A 15901-nucleotide genomic window follows, 5' to 3' on the forward strand; every position below is an offset into this window, starting at 1 on the left:
ACACGCTTTTTTCAGAAAAGACGCGGCCAATAGGCTGTGCACAGATGCCGAAAGGATTTCTCGGTCAACGAGGCGATCGTTGATTTACGCGTCAACTCGGAAGATAGCAAATTGGGAGGTCGTGGAGGTAACGTGAAATTTATGGATGCATAAAATCCTAATATCAAGCGTTATTTAAGAGAAGAATGGTTACTTTAACTCGACGATACAAGTTCCATCGCACGCAACGATATTTCGTTGTTGTTTTTACCACCCGTTCCGCTATCATTTCGCGCTACGTTTAAACGCCTCTGGCATCTCGCATATTTTTTAGTTACACGTTCGCCTGTTTCTCTTTCTTTTTTCTCATGGTTGCGCCTTTATTTGTGTTCGCAGCTACCCTCCGATGTTACCGTCGAGAGAGTAAACACACCCTATGAAAATGAATACCCGACGGTCTGCCGTGTTCTTCTTGTATTCTCGAAAACAAGCAACGAGTGAAAACGGAGGAAAGAAGAGAGAAAGGAAAGGCGATAGAAACGTAGCTAGGTAGCAGGCATGCGGAATATTGTGACATCTCTTCCTTGGCTGACATTCAATTTTCAGGGTAGAACGTCGTGCCCCAACCGCACACACCGTACGCCTGTATCCATAGAATGGAACACGATATACGCATCTACCTCCCCTTTCTCTTTTCACTGCAACCAATGCAACCAGCCGTGCCCCGGCTGCTCTTATAGCGTATACAAACAAACAACAACGGTCGCCTGGCCATGTCCACGAGACCGACACCCGCTAGAAGGGATATCGTCGCGCGGAGACACTCAGCCGAGTGTGTATCGCGCCAATACGACCAATACAATTCGACCCATCGGCCGTACAAAAACATATCTGTTCGAGTAAAATTACACGGGGCGAGTGCACGAGAAAGAGGTTAACCGCGCTAGAAAATTATAGGTACGCGGAAGTGAAGCGTAGCTTACCGATACGAAAATGGGCATCGAAAGCGTGCAGGATCACGCGACACGCGCGAGACTCTCACCAACGATATCTCTATGCCGGCTGCGATTCGTCCAATTCGATGCGAACGAGCCATTTACCTTTTCCTCTCGTCAACGTCAGGAGCCAGTCGAATAGAAGAGAAAAAAAACGACCGATATCGAAGGGAATTTTCATCGTTCGCTATCCTCCGAGAAAGAGACGAAAACGAACGAACTTTGACATTTCTTAACGTAAATATTCGTAACGTAGACACGTAAAGTAGAAGGAGAAAGGTAGAAGAAGACAAAGAGAAGAAAGAGATACGGTGAAATACGGAAAAATATTGCCGGCAATTCGAGGACGGTACACGCGTATAGCCAACAGCTCGACCGCGTTTTACCTTCAATTAGCATCTCTCTTAATGACGATCACCGATCTACACGCGCGCTCGCGTGACACGCACCAACATATAGATGCTGTTTCGCGTTCACCGTACTCTCGTGTATGCATGCGCGTATATACCCTGTCCATGGTACGTTTCGCGCGACGCATACGTTCTCACAGAGATACAGTCGGTACGGTGTAAGGGAGAAAGCTCGAAACAACGCGGGCGCGCGAGTGAGAGAGAGAGAGAGAGAGAGAGAGAGAGAGAGTGAGAGGAACGGACGAATGAGAGGCCCGGAGAGAGCAAAGCTCGACGGAAAAGGACAGAAGGGATCTATAAAAAAGTCCTTTCCCCTACTCACCGAATCCTTACCCCGCTAGCGACGTTCGCCCCTCGAAAACGCGTAACGAATGCAACGTGCACCCTGCACTCCCGCTCTCCCCTTTCCACGCTGTCGCTCGGTATTTCTCTTCGATTCCCCTCCATTTTCATCCCCACTTTGCCCGCGAGATCTTTATTTTTATCGTCGACCGGTTGGAAGGTACGTGGCGTAACCTCACCACGCCCCTATCGTTTGCATCCCGCCAATCGGTCGGCCGGCGACCGGCCATTTTGGTCCATGCGGAGGCTGCGCGTTTACTCGCCGTCTTTGTCTTTTGCTTCCCACCGTCAGCTTCGTCTGTATGAGTGTTCCGTGGAAGGATGCTGCGCGCGAGTGCGCTTCGCGAAGGCGAAACGCGTGCACCAGTGGTGGGGCGTGGAACGATCAGGGCGAACAGCGGAATCGAGTTCGCTCAGTATTTGCCGAAATTTTTCCCGAATTTGGGGACGGTGTACTCTAGCTGCGGCCGTTTACACGATATCGTTCGACGCGCCACGTTCCGATAGCTGCCGGTCGCGGTAAGGTCGTTCGGTTTGCCGCGGTTCGCGAAGCCCAGACGTCGCGTCGTTTCGAGGTCGTGCGCTCGCTTGGATTTCGAGGTAGACCGAATCCTTCGACGATGGTGGGGAGCGAAGGAAAGTAGTAGGAGGAGGTCGCTGCGAAGGTATCGCTTCTCCCTCTTTCGTATCAAACTACAAAAATATATACGAGTTTTCTTATTGCGTGTCGAAGATAAGTGCCGGTTGCCCGACGATTACCTAACGATACGAGCACGCCGCTCAGGCCTGCGCGAGCCGAGTTATTTCCCAGTGACTGACAGATGACATTCGCAAATTTCTAGCTGGCCGCAGCGGAATCGTCGGGTATCTGGAGGTGTCGATAGATAGTCGCCGGTAACGCTTGGTCGGAAATATTCGACGCGACACCGGACTCTGCCTGGATCTGAACCTTCTGCCAGGACTCTGCCAGCGCGCTTCCTTTTCCTCGTTACGTGGAACGCGTAATACGATCGCTGTTAAAATTCTCGGCGAGTGTTGCATCGAACTAAATCGTGGATCGAAGGTCGGAGGGGGGTAAGAGGGGCGAGCAGGAGGACGGACCACGAGTCCGTACACACCTATTTAATTCTTTCTTCTCTGTCTGCTCCACCTCGAGACTCGACCAACGTGATATCGCGTCGGTGTTCACGCGAGAAAGACAGCGCGCGTCCGATCAGGCGTACGCGTGTGTCCATCGAGGCAGAGGTTGGTCACGAGCTTGGTGGGGAATGCGATGAGAGAAGGTAGGAGAACGAACGAGAGTCCGCGATATTCTCTCCGACGTTGGAGGTTTGCTTTCCTTCTCGGACGTACGGGAGCCGTCGCTCCCTCGTATCTTCGTGTGTGTTCCATCGAGTAGCTCGATCGAGAGTGAGAGAGAGAGAGAGAGAGCGAGAGAGGGAGAGAGAGCGAGAGAGAGAGCGAGAGAGAGAAAGAGAAAAATATAACACGCGCTATAAGGGCAGAGGGGGAGGAGGGGGCGCGAAAAGTCGAAGAAGAATAAGCGGAGAAGTTTGGGCGCACTCTATCCTCGTCTCCGTTAGCCAGCGAATTCACGGACATCACGGGAGTATCCTGGGCGAAACACGGACCGCGACACACCGAGCCTCGCGAGTCGGCGTATGTGTTCCCCGTGGATGTGGTAGAGGCTGGTTCGAAGGGAGCTGGTGGGGACTAGAAGGGAGAAGGTAGGAGGACGAGTTGGGAGGACGAAGGCAGCGCTATCGAGTGGCGGTACCAAGAAGCAACGGCGTCGTCCGTCGTCACCGCCGTGTATCGTCGCCGCTGAGAGAGAGAGAAGTCCACCGCCGAGGGACTATCCGAGATTTAGTTGCTTTTAAACGAAATACACGGGCTCGTGACCCCAAGTGAGTTTCACGAAACGATCGCGCACGCCTCTCTCTATCTATCGATGTTAGCAACGATTTGGTTCCTCGATTTTGACACAGTTAACGAGCTCGCGCAGGCTAACATTGAATTACAGCACTTTCGCGAATCGGCTACAAATTACGTGTGTTACAGATCGACAATCGTCCGGCAACGAATTGTATTGGCGCGATACGCGTGTGATACGAATAGAATTTCTGAAGAACAGGGCTACGAATTCGCGAGTGATCTACGGAACGACGGACAAAGACTTTGAAATCGTACATAGAAGCGGCGGTATTAGCCGAAACGGGTCTGCTGATACAACCAAAGGATATCTACGAAGAAAGGAAAAAGCGGTGCAGATCTAGGGTAATTATTGGACAGGTAAGAGGAAACCTCTCACCCTTGCTCGTTTCTCTCCCAGTGAAACAATTACCGTTACAGTATTTCGATATAAATACGTAGTTCTCCGTTTTGTATTTTTAACGAGGCAGGGATTAGTCCTGACAATAGGAAGGTCAAACGTTTTCTTTCCGAACGGACTGAAAACCTTTATTCGGAATTTGTTTGAAAATTCTTTGAAAAATTTATTAACGTGTCATCCAAATGTTTCTATATTCTAAGGAAATACTTCTGAATGATATTCGATATAATGTTTGCAACATAATGGTCGGCTATATTGAAATAGTTTAGGTAAACATCCCGTGTACGTGTTCTTGTGAGAACTAGGACGGGCCACAGCCCATGTTTAATAACATTCCCTTGGTCGAACTATTATCAAACTGTTGGAAATATCTAGGAGGACCGAGAATCGTTAACGCATTTTGTATTATCGAACTTTGCTTTCTTTGTTACCTTTACGATGATTTAAATATCGCTATCGAAGAATGGCTACGAATTTGTACGCCCGAGATATCTCTACATGGTGAGAATTCGCAAAAAACATTCGATGATCGACCGTTGAACTCGAACGTTATAGCGCCTATTATACGAAATTAGGTGTAACTTGGTCGACATCGTGACACGCCCTACGCTTAGGTCCGATGAATGAAATCCATTACGTTCTATCTCCGAAATAAAATATAATTTTCGATTTAGGTAGGACGTTCGGAAAACTATCACGCGCCTCTTGTGCGCGTTACACGTACACGATACCTTTTCGATCTTGATTATCCTTCTTCGTTCTAATTGCACGATACGTATGAAAAGCTCGGAAACTACGTTCGTAATTCGATCAACGTATATAATCGAGAGAGAAAATGTGACGAGCGTATTGAAAGGACGGTCGGTGATTTCCGTTTGAACGAATGACGGTAGCGAATCGCAAGTTTATGCTGTTAATTGCGGCCAATTAACGAAACACCCTTCTCTCTTTTCCGTGGTATTTTATCACCTTTCGGGTCCATTCACGAACGGTTTTGCGTCTTCTTTCGGAACGGACATTCTGAAGCAGCGGTAAACCATCGTATAGATTTGTCCGAATAGCGCAACGTCATCTCCGTTAATCGTCACGAAAAGTACGAGCGTACGTGCCTTCTCGATAAAGACAGCCACCGTTGGTGAAAATGAAGTGCGTGCCGCATGCAAAAGACATCAATCTTTGTAACAGTTTTTTGTACGCGCGCCCGCAGTTTCGAACCTTCCCGCCGCTAACGTACGCTCTGTCGGCTATCCACCTTGCGCTATCGAGATCGTCTTCGTTTCGTTCGGTACGCTCCGCCGTTTCATAGCGCTAAGAAGCGTTTCGAAGCAGGTTGGACGCATTGGATGGAATTAGAGGCGAACGAATCGCGATACGAGAGATACGAAATAGTCGGAATTCGCGATGGCGCTCGAGCTGCTGCTTGATTATTTTCGTGGCTTTCTGTTTCTTTTTGCGGGACACTTGCCGAGGATAAGTTTTCGTGGCAAGAAGTGGCCGACAACGGGGGGTTGGCGATATTCGTCCAGCGTCCAGGCACCGAACGAACTGACGGACAAACGGACAATGAGAACGAGGAATGCCCCGCAGAGCCAGACATGAAGACGTCACTCAGAAACGGTAACGGCTACGACGGGGTCAGGTTCGACCTGACCGTTCCGTGTTGCTTCGAACCAGCTGCGTTCTCGCCGACCCAGTCGAGTGAGTCAGCGACGAGCCTGGCAGACCGTCGGACGTCGTATCAAACGAGAGACCTTTCTCAAAGTTTCTATCGAAATCTATGTCTTGGCTCGATTCAACCTTTCCAAATGCAACGATATGCTCGAGCTACCGAGATTCCCCGTTCCTTCGCTAAATTTATCGCCTTCTTTGAATTCTCGCGCTAAACTATCGCGTACCTCTTAGCATTCGAATCGCTTCGATCGGCGAGGACGTCTCTTCTCTACGCGTTGAATTTCTTCGAAAATGCTTGAAAATTCCGCGTAAGCTCGCACGTCGGTCGACGGACGTACCGGTCGTCCAGAGAGTCAACGATGTATCGACGTATCTTTTTCAAGGTACATTGACGTTTTTAGCGAAATCGACGACGAAACACCGATTCGATGCATCGGTGTGTCGTAACGCGGTCGTAAATTAAATCGCGCGTTGACCGGTATGTGCCGTTGGTACCTGATTTACGAGCGATGACACGCCGAATGGGAATAGGCTGTATCAGAAATGCGCTATGGCGCGGCCTGCCTGTATTTTTCTGACGTAGCTGCGCCGTCTTCGCCAAAGTATTACGAGGAATCGGTGATAACGAAACAGCTGAAATACGTGGACTGGTCCAGAGGGCCTTGAACCATCTTCCGGCCGAGTGGAAAGTTTTCTTCGATGAATAATTTAGTCCAGCCTATGCTCATTGGGAGAAGTTGTTCGAAGATACCCGATCGCTCCGACTATCGATCGCGTCCAATTCGAGAACGAGAAACATGTAATTCGTTGCTTGAGACAGCTCGAGAAGAAACGTTGTTGCCAGCCTTTGTTGTTGGTCGAAAGCGTAGCCCTTCGCAACGAGATTTCTGCAAATCAGGCAAACGATATCGGAGAAATTATCGGGATTAGTTTTAAGTACATCCGTTTAGACGACCTGTGCATTTTTGCGCCTATAGAGAAACGTTTGATGGGTTTGCAAATAGATTTTGGTTGTTTGTCTTTGCGGTTTTGGCGTTGAAAGGACAGTGGACAGCTTTCCTTCTGTGCGTGAAAGATCACAGACAGGTACGATACCGCATACCGGGTCCGTAACTACAACGGAGGCCCCCCGGTCCGGTTAATAATCAGTTTCATTGTCATCTTCAAAAACAGCTTACAGCTTAAGGCTTACGGTGGTCGTATTCCACCCTCTCTAGTTTCAAGCGAACTGTCCTCGACACGTTTTCCCTTTTGCACTATCCAGCGCCACTTTCTTTTTCTCTCCACCAATTAGTGGTTTCGTCGAAACTCGCCAGGGGTTCCAGTTATCCGGCAAAAGGTGCCAGCAGAAGCCTGCTCTGAAAGCACCTGGACACGCATCATCGTTCATTTTCTTTCCACAAGACTGCTTCTCGCTCGTGCCAGCTAGATTTCTGTGCCGCGATATAAAACCAATGCTCTAACGAACGACGATATTCGAGGTTGGCAGAGGCTCGTTCGAACGTTCGCGCCAGCGAAACTCAGAAAATAAAAGTTGTTCGGTCGGTTAAAAAGACGACTTTTATTTGTGCGCGGCACTCTGGATCAGGATGTGACTAGCACAAATCATTATTAACGACTGGCATTGTACGACCGATGTAGTCCGTTTCGTTTGAAATATCGCGACCGCTGGATCTTTATTAAGCAGCTTTCGACTAACCTACGCCCCGCACTTTCTACTCTCTTCCAACGAAACAACATCGTTTTCACGAATAAATATAATCGACGCGATATCGCGACGTTCGATCGATCGCCGAACCAATTAACGCCAATATCTGTGCTAAATTTCTCGTTTGCCGTCTCGCGTTAGCGTCGCGCATGCCGACTAAAGGGAAGCAGTCATAAAGTCGCGACGATGAATGCGTTCATCTCGCGCTTAGATCGACGATGGGATCGTGGACGGGAAGATTGGGAACGGCGGGAAGGTTGACGCGCGATCACGGACGCGCATCCGTGGGATGACCCGACGAATCATCGTAATAGGAATAATTCAAGAGAAAGGACGTATCGATTTGGTGAATCGTTGTTGGTTGTATCCTAGCGGTTCCCGGTCAGGTCGGTTTATAATAAGGCGCTATATGGAGCCGCACGCAGGTGTAAGGAGGTGTCCGGCACCTTAAGGCTTCCAGTAGGGTCGAACGGAGCGGCATATTTCATCCATTGTCGCCCCTCAACTCCGGCGGCGGCACTTTTCAACTTTTTATAGAGATTTTTATACCGCTATATCTATACCGCTCTACGCCGTCGGAGATGCGCTCGAACGAACGAGCACATAGGGAGATGGAGAAAGAGGTGAACAGTGAGGGCAGTAGGCGGAGGCGGTGGCGGAGAGAGGGTTTGCCACATCGCGCGGCTCTGAATATGAATATAATAATGAGAACGGGTTTCGTCGTCGTTCCGCTTCTCCGCTCTTCGTCCTTCGGTCGCTCTCCAGTTCTTCTCCTCTCACGACTAGCCGCTCCTCATCCCCTCGTCCTTTCTCATCCTCCACTTTTTCCGTTTACTTCGGCCTTATATACATATATGCGCGCGAGATGCACCGCGCCGCGCCGTGCCGTGCCGTGCCGTGCCGCGCCGGCAGCTTCGGCAACAACAACAAAACGAGACGTGTCACTGTACCTGTTAAATTGCCTCCTCGCACCGAACTCGACCCTCTGCTCTCCGCTACCGCGCGTTTCTCTGATGCAAGCCGATCCGTCGGCCTCTGCCACTCCTCCTGGCGTGATTATGCGCGCTTACCGGACCGTATAACTGCGCCAAACCACCGATCCACCGACCAATAAAAACAATTTCAATTTTCATTTCGATCGCGGCAAAATGCCCTTGTTAGATCCTACGAATCGACCTTGGCTTCGTCCGAGCTCGCTGTTCGCCCGTCTCGCGAAACCGTTAAACGAAAATGTTAGAACAACAGCTAGTACGACCGAGTAACTCGATACTAGATTACACTGGTCCGGAGTCTTGAATCTTGAGAGATGTTTTGCGAGAATTTGTATGTTTGAAAATATCGAGCCAGTTAGCTCGGTCCGGTAAAAGCGTCGGCCAATTAAGTTTCACGGCGACGATGGAAGAAGCGCGCGGGGCAGATGCTGTGAAACGAAAGTCACGGTATAGCAGCGGTGAAACGGGGCCGCGGTAATAGCGTTGAAACGGATCGTGCTACCGAAAACGTTCCACCGCGGCTAACTTATCGTAATCATGCTCGGCAGATTGTAAAAACCACGGGGAATCCTTTATTCCGCGACTGTCCGGTGCTGCAGCGGTGGAAGGAGTCGCGGATCGCACGTAGCCGAGCGATAGTGACGATATAGGGGGGCGGGGAAGAGAGAAGCTGCGAGCTTCGGACGGAAAGCGAAACGAGAAGAGCGAGATACGACCGAGGTAGGACGAGGGTACGGAGAGAAAGAAGAGTCAAGGAATGTTGTACACAAAGGTGTTGAGGTAGATACTCGTGTGTACGCGAGAATGGAAGAGCGAAGAAAACGTCCGAAGAAAGGAAAAAGGGGGAAACGAGAGAAGGAAAAGCAGCGAGAAGGATAAGGAGGAGGAACCTTTTGCATCGGTGGGTGCGTGTATCCCGCTATCGATATATTACACGGGCAGGGTTGTGTGCGTGCAAAAGGGTGAAAAGGAGAGACATATTTTATATTTATGGGTATTTGCCGCTACTGTGCTCTCGCGCCGGCGGCTTGTGGCAGAGAGCTAACCGGCCTCTCCTGCGCTCTCCTACCCTTCGTCTCACTCCTGTTTCCACTCTTCGTCTATCTTTCTTCGTTTCTCCGTCGATCTCTGCTCGGTGGCCTCTCTCCGCTGCTTCTATAGAAGCTTCCTTGTTCGTTCTACCGGCGACCATAGCGTATACGCGCGTTCCTCTCCCTCTGACACTTTGGTCGGCAATACAGGACGCACAACCGGCGACCAGACCATGTGTCATCTCCCATGCCATCCCATATTCCGTTCCTACCATGATATGCTCGAGGCTCGTTCCACGCTAACGTTGAATGTCCTTTATGGGTGTGCGCGTTTGTCCCACATCTATATATAGACGCGGGGTGCCATACATGGTACAGCCAACACCATAAGAACTTCGCTGCCAAACGTCTAGTCGACTTATCGCCCTTGTCAAGTCCGAGATAACGCGTCGTGTGTATCTTTGCGAACCGTCGTGGTTCGCGTCTTATTGCGAAGAAGAGCGTAAGCACGAGCCGAGGTAGCGACGCTTCAAGAAATTTGTTTCGCGAAACGAACTGAAGAATGGGAACAGAGGCGGTAAATCGTAATCGGCTTCAAAGTCAACGCGCGGTCATTAGCGACGTTACTCGCACGCGTGTTTCGTCGCTGGGGATTTTTAAATATCCAGGGACTCGAAGGGCGATACGAGATGAACGCGAAACGTTCGGAGCACGGCCGATTTCGACTGCCTCGAGGCGAGAAGATAGCAGCGAATTCTTACGAGGACTGTACTTTTGTCGGAATCATCGCCGGCAACGGCACCTTCGCTCTCCTTTTTATTTCGATCGCTCTTCTTCTTTCCCCGACCACCGGACTTTTACTTTTTGGCTGCGTTTGCCGAAGAATTTATGAGCGTGGTTTGTGACTCGGGCCACCGGGTGCCTCATCCCTTAATTAAGGATTGTGCCACCGATTTGCCGTCCCTTTCGCGAATATGTCTTTTCTTCGTGGCTCGGCCATGCTAATGACCTTGACCTGTGCGCGACCCGAACACGCGGCGAAAACGTTCGGACACGGACGACCTTAATCCCTCGGTCGAAGATAAGGTGAAAGTTCTCGTACGTTATCGCGTTTCGTTCATTCTGTGACGTGGAAAAATTCGTGGCATCCCGTTTCGTGGGAATATCGTCGCTGTTACCGATTTAATTTTTCACGGATAAAAGCGAGGCTTGTCGCGGCCAAACCAACCACGTCGAAGCATCTCGCGGAAAAATCACCCACTACTAATCCTTTGTCCAAGGGGTGAAACGTTCCGTGTGCCGGCGCGTAAAAATCTTCCTTTACGACTCGAATCGTCGAATTATAACGCGGTGCGCAACAACTTCTTTACGAGGTATCTATCGGCGGAGAGAAAAGGAAAAAAGAAGAGGAGAGACCATGATCAAGGGAGCGGGGCAGAGAGATCGCGTCGAGCACATTGCGTGAATCCTTAATGCAAAGCGACTACGGGCGACGAACCGTGAGCACCCCGTCTAATGCCTTCTAAAAGCATCCTCCGAAACCCGACGAGAGAAGAGCTGAAACGAGGTTGATGCAGAGGCAGAAGCGGAGACAGTGGCAGAGGCAGAGGCGGAGGCGAAGGCGAAGACGAAGACGAAGACGAAGACGAAGGCGAGGTTCCTTGGACGAGAGGAAATACGAGGAGCATTAGCAGCGAGAAGATGGAAAGAAAAGAGCGGAGGAAAAATAGAAGCAACTCGAGGAAACGAGAGGGTCGAAAATCTGATAAGCGAGAAATAAGCAGAGACCGACAGAGAATCAAACACCGCGGTGGAAGGACAAACCAGGGTGGCTGAGTGTCGTACGGTAATTTGTCGAAGCGTTTTCAAAAAGGAAGAATGGACGAGCCTTCTCCTTTGCCTTGCTTCTCAGTTTGTCTTGCTTCGAGCTCAACGAATCGGTGGTTAAACCAGCGATGCAAAACACAACGCCTCGTCCATTAGGTCGCACAGTAGCGTTCTTTTCATTCGCAGCACTGGCGCAACACAGCGCCTGTCGATTTTCAACGTGGCCATATAATTCGACGGTCACGAGAGAACAGGTTAACGTTGCCGAATGTTCGGGCTACCGGATCGATAGGACGAGCTACCTAATAAAGGAGTCACGCGTTTATCGCTGCGCGTTTAATTAAACGACTCGCTGATTCTCCTCTGCTGCGAAATAAATCAAGATTTTTACGACCTTGCGCTCGGTAAATGTAACCGCGTTAAAATATCGTACGGCATGTGACGAGCGGTAATTACGAAACGCGTTCGTTATCGTGATTTCTTTTTTAGATTCGCCGGCATCGGTGGACTCGTTTTGTTCTTGCGGCTTCCTTGCGCATTGACGAACGTTTGTCGAATGGCGTCGAATATAAAAACGCGAACGAAATAGTAACCATTCCGATCCACCTAGTCGCGATAAGCGACAGAAACGATGAAAAAGGAAAAAGGAAAAGAGAGCGGCTGAATGGAGGTGATCGCTCGTGACTGTGATCGTGATTTCGATCGCGCTTTACCTTTAGGACATCTGTCAGCCGTGAGATGGAATTTCAAACAGTTTCCATGGCAAAATAAGCGTGCGGTCTGGTCGTTGATCTCGATACCTGTCCGATCTGGACGTTCAGTTATCAATCAAATTATCAGCGATGGCGTTCAAACGAACGCGTCGAGCCCGTGTGCGTGCTCGTTGCTCGCTGTTTGACCGCGTAGAAAGGTTTGTTGTGGGTTAAATTTACGATGGAATAATTAAGGAATCGTCTTACGTATGTCTCTCGACGAGTTTCGAATCAAACCGGTTCCGTAACGATTGAAATTGGACGTTGCTATCGTCGATAGTTACGCGAACCAAGACTTCCAAACACGTAATATGGATTGAGAAATTTTTGGAAACTCGGACAAAAGATATAGAAGAAACTCTAGTTGGAAGACCGCGTTAAAAGCGTTGAAAAAGCGTGTACCTCGGCGCGAAATCTACGGAACAGACCAGTGGAGATTACGGAGGTTTTTGCGGTTCCTTTAGTGGGAAAACGATGTAAACTCGAAGGGAGATCCAATCTGGAGGACCTCGCGTCCCTTGACGACCGACGCCTGCGGTGCGAGCCTTCTACTTAGCTCCCTCCCCTTGCTTTCGAAGAACACACTATCCCCTTTTTCTTGCAGATGGGACAAATGTACCTTTTTGTACTTTGCATCACTTAACGCTTCGTCGAACGTTTTCACGTCCGTTGGTTTTCCGAAAACGCGGCCACAGGCGACCACAACGATGGGGCGTGTTGTAAGCACGGGCTGCGACATTTCTAAACGCTTTTCAAATCATAGGATCTTTAAGAACAGGGTTTTTTTTTTACCGAATGGAATACCGATGAAATTTACTACTTGTTGCAACTCGAAAGACAGATTTTCGAACTAGTTCGATCGGAATCTCGCCGAACGAAAAGACGAACATAACGTGCATCCCGTAAGATGGATCTCGCGGTTGGTATTCCTCGGATCGATTAAGATTCCATGAATGAAAGCTCGAAGCCTGAACGAAGTATCGCGAGATGGTTGATAAGCGACGACGAGAATCGGAATGACACAGGTTTGACAATCCGAACGAGATTACATTCTTTAGGCGGATGTCTAATAGAACAAGGTCGAGTCACCTGATCGAGAGGCAACCTGTCATCTTAAGCAGGAAATATAAATTAATTTGACGCCTTTAAGGGTAAACGTAGTAATGTGGTAGAGGGTGAACATCCATTCGGTTTCCATTCATCGCTTTGGCAGGACCATAAATCCTATACCCTTAGCTTCATTGTCCAGCGCGACCTTACTTTATGAGAACCAGACGCGTGCTTTTTCCTAGCACGTATATTAATTTTCCGTGCACATGCCGGAACGAAACACAGGCATCGACGTATACGATGTTCCGTTAATTTCTCTCTCTAAGTTGATTTAAGGAGCGTTATACGCACCCTATGATAATTAAACGGTCGTTACCTTTCCCTGGAGAAGAAGTTAAGGTCTGCGTATCGAGGATAAAGAGAAAATCGATTTCAACGATAGAGGAGATGTTCGCGGTTCCATTTCGTGATAAAATCTCTGTATTCTATTAACGTTTCGGGATAGAGCCGGGTATTAGGTAACTTGCTACCAATAAACGAGTCGTTTGCCAGTGATCAACTACATAGAGAGATAGGAGAATCCCGAGGGGCGGTGAAAAACCCCCCATGAAGGCTTTGCGCAGTCTGTGCGGAGCACCGTTTCCAGTCGACGTTTTCTTTCTCTTTCGTTGGTTGGCCACGATGCTCCGACGGCCGAACATACACGTGGCACGATATATGCTATAGAGAAAAGGGATGTTTAATCCCATTGGGAGTGCTAATCTTTGCGCGCAGGAAACCCCCCCGCAAATACCCTATAAACGGCCTTCGCGGTACAATGGCCCCCTGCCACCAACCGTGAAAATAGGCCGCAATGTCAACCCCCGATTCGTCTCCCTATCGCGACTCCTCCAGTCGTCGATTCCTTGCAAATTTGTTAACGTCGTTCACGCCTTCTGAACTTTCAACCGGCGCAAAGCATACGCTCCGCGAAATCATCCGTTTTATTTCCTAAATTATATTCGTTTTTCGTTCAACGAATCGTTCGGCCGTGATTCACGTAATTTTTCTGCTATGCTTGTTACGTTGTATCAAGTTTGGACAAGATTAGAAAGGAAAAAATATTCCGCCGGGAACGGTCGAACGCGCATCCATGAGCTCGTTCCCGTCAGCTTTCGAGAAACGCGACGCTCCGACAGGTTGACGCGTGAGATGGAATCTGCGCCTACGAAGGACGCCTGCAGAATGTGTTCTACGTGTCGCCGGTGTCAAATGTTTAAAAGACTCGGGATACGCCTGGTCCGGGAACCCGATTGGTAGGGCGACCGTCGTGATCGTCCGCTTTACCCTCACACTTTCGACTTCCGTCGTTCTATAAAACTATCGTGAAAAATAGAGAGAAGAAAAAAAATCCATTTCAGAGAGGGGTAGGCCGCCTCCACCAAAAATTCTCGACTAGTCTGGATCTCGTTTGTACCTGTCGCCCTCGCGTTATACGCGCCACCTGGACAGGTGAATCTCGGAATATCGTGCCCTACACGGGTATATCATATCGTATATCCGTGTGGTGTCTCTCGATCGAAACGTCGCGTCACCAACGTGTCACCGGCTGCTGTCGTCTCGCCCCTTTCTTTTCTCCATTTCGTCACTTTTTAGTCCCGTCGCTTTTCATGCATTCGTCTCGCTAGACGCGCGTCCCCGTGTAATACGATAGCAGTACAAGAAAGATCACTTGGCAGCGAGTAGGATACGAAAAAGGTAAACGGATTTTGCGGTTCTAATATCTTCGAATGTCATTCCCTACGTAACGAGATCGTTGTAAAACAAAAAGTTTCAATAGTTTCGGAAAACACCAATTTCTCGTAATTTAGGTATTTGGAAAACGATCTATCAAATACCGTATGGTGCACTATTCTATGCTAACGAGAATGTTAACGGGTTTCGAACAAGTAATAAAATTACAAAACCGCGTTGTTTACGATAGCATACGTAAGCTGTCTTCTAAGCCGTAATGAACGAATTTCGACGAGAATTCTATTGTGCGATAGAATTTCAAACGGTCATAAAATAATCGTAATACCAACAACAAACAAGCAATCAAGTTGAAACTCAATTACCACAAGCCATTGACATCTTAATGGGATTTCAGAGTGACAGAGACGAAGCGATTAGCCGTTTGTCGAATATCGTTAATTTTCATCCCTCTATTGATTCGAAAACTATACTACACGACGATAAACTTACGCGAGAAGAAAGGACGCTGCGAATTTCCAAATTGTGCAATAATTCGAGCAGCCACGCTATATATACTATCTTCCACATTATCTTTTCCATCATTTCTCAGAAATGAGATTTCTACCCCTATTCACGTTTTATTACGTTTACGAAGGAAGTTTGTTTATGGCAGTTAAAAGACATAAAGATTGAGAACTTTCTCCTTTCGAACCCACTATATTCTAAAGGGATTAGACGAATATCTGCGCAACGTTTAATTGCAGTTTCTCGGTTTTCTTGGTCGAGGTTTAGCCGAGAAATAGCTTACGTAGGAAGAAAAGGCATCTGGTCAGATAAGACGGAAGTCGAATCGAATCGACCGATCAACCGCCTTTCTCCGGTGGTCGTGATTTTCGAAAAATGGTCGATCCAAATTTACCGTGAGATCGCCCAGCGGGTGTCTGACGCGATATTCCTCGCACCTACGTGGAGATGCGCACCTGTGCTCGCAGAGAAAGAGCGAACGCCCTTGTGCAGGCCCGGAAATTCGAAATTCGCCTAGCTTCTGCCGATTCTACCGACGTTACATACCCACATGCCCTTCTCGCGTGTATACGTA

The 15901-nt window shown here is 48.9% G+C and overlaps 1 protein-coding gene across 1 annotated transcript in view; it reads left to right on the forward strand.

Moving 5' to 3' along the window:
- Positions 1-3887: 3887 nt before the first annotated feature.
- LOC132910431 (homeobox protein OTX2-like) overlaps positions 3888-15901 on the forward strand; it is a 33540-nt gene continuing 21526 nt past the window's right edge. The window contains exon 1 of the mRNA XM_060966122.1: positions 3888-4018. The gene's annotated coding sequence lies outside the window, so the exon portion shown is untranslated. The remainder of the gene's footprint in view (positions 4019-15901) is intronic.

The sequence above is a fragment of the Bombus pascuorum genome, chromosome 9 (genome assembly GCF_905332965.1).
Source record: "Bombus pascuorum chromosome 9, iyBomPasc1.1, whole genome shotgun sequence".
Lineage (NCBI taxonomy): Eukaryota > Metazoa > Arthropoda > Insecta > Hymenoptera > Apidae > Bombus > Bombus pascuorum.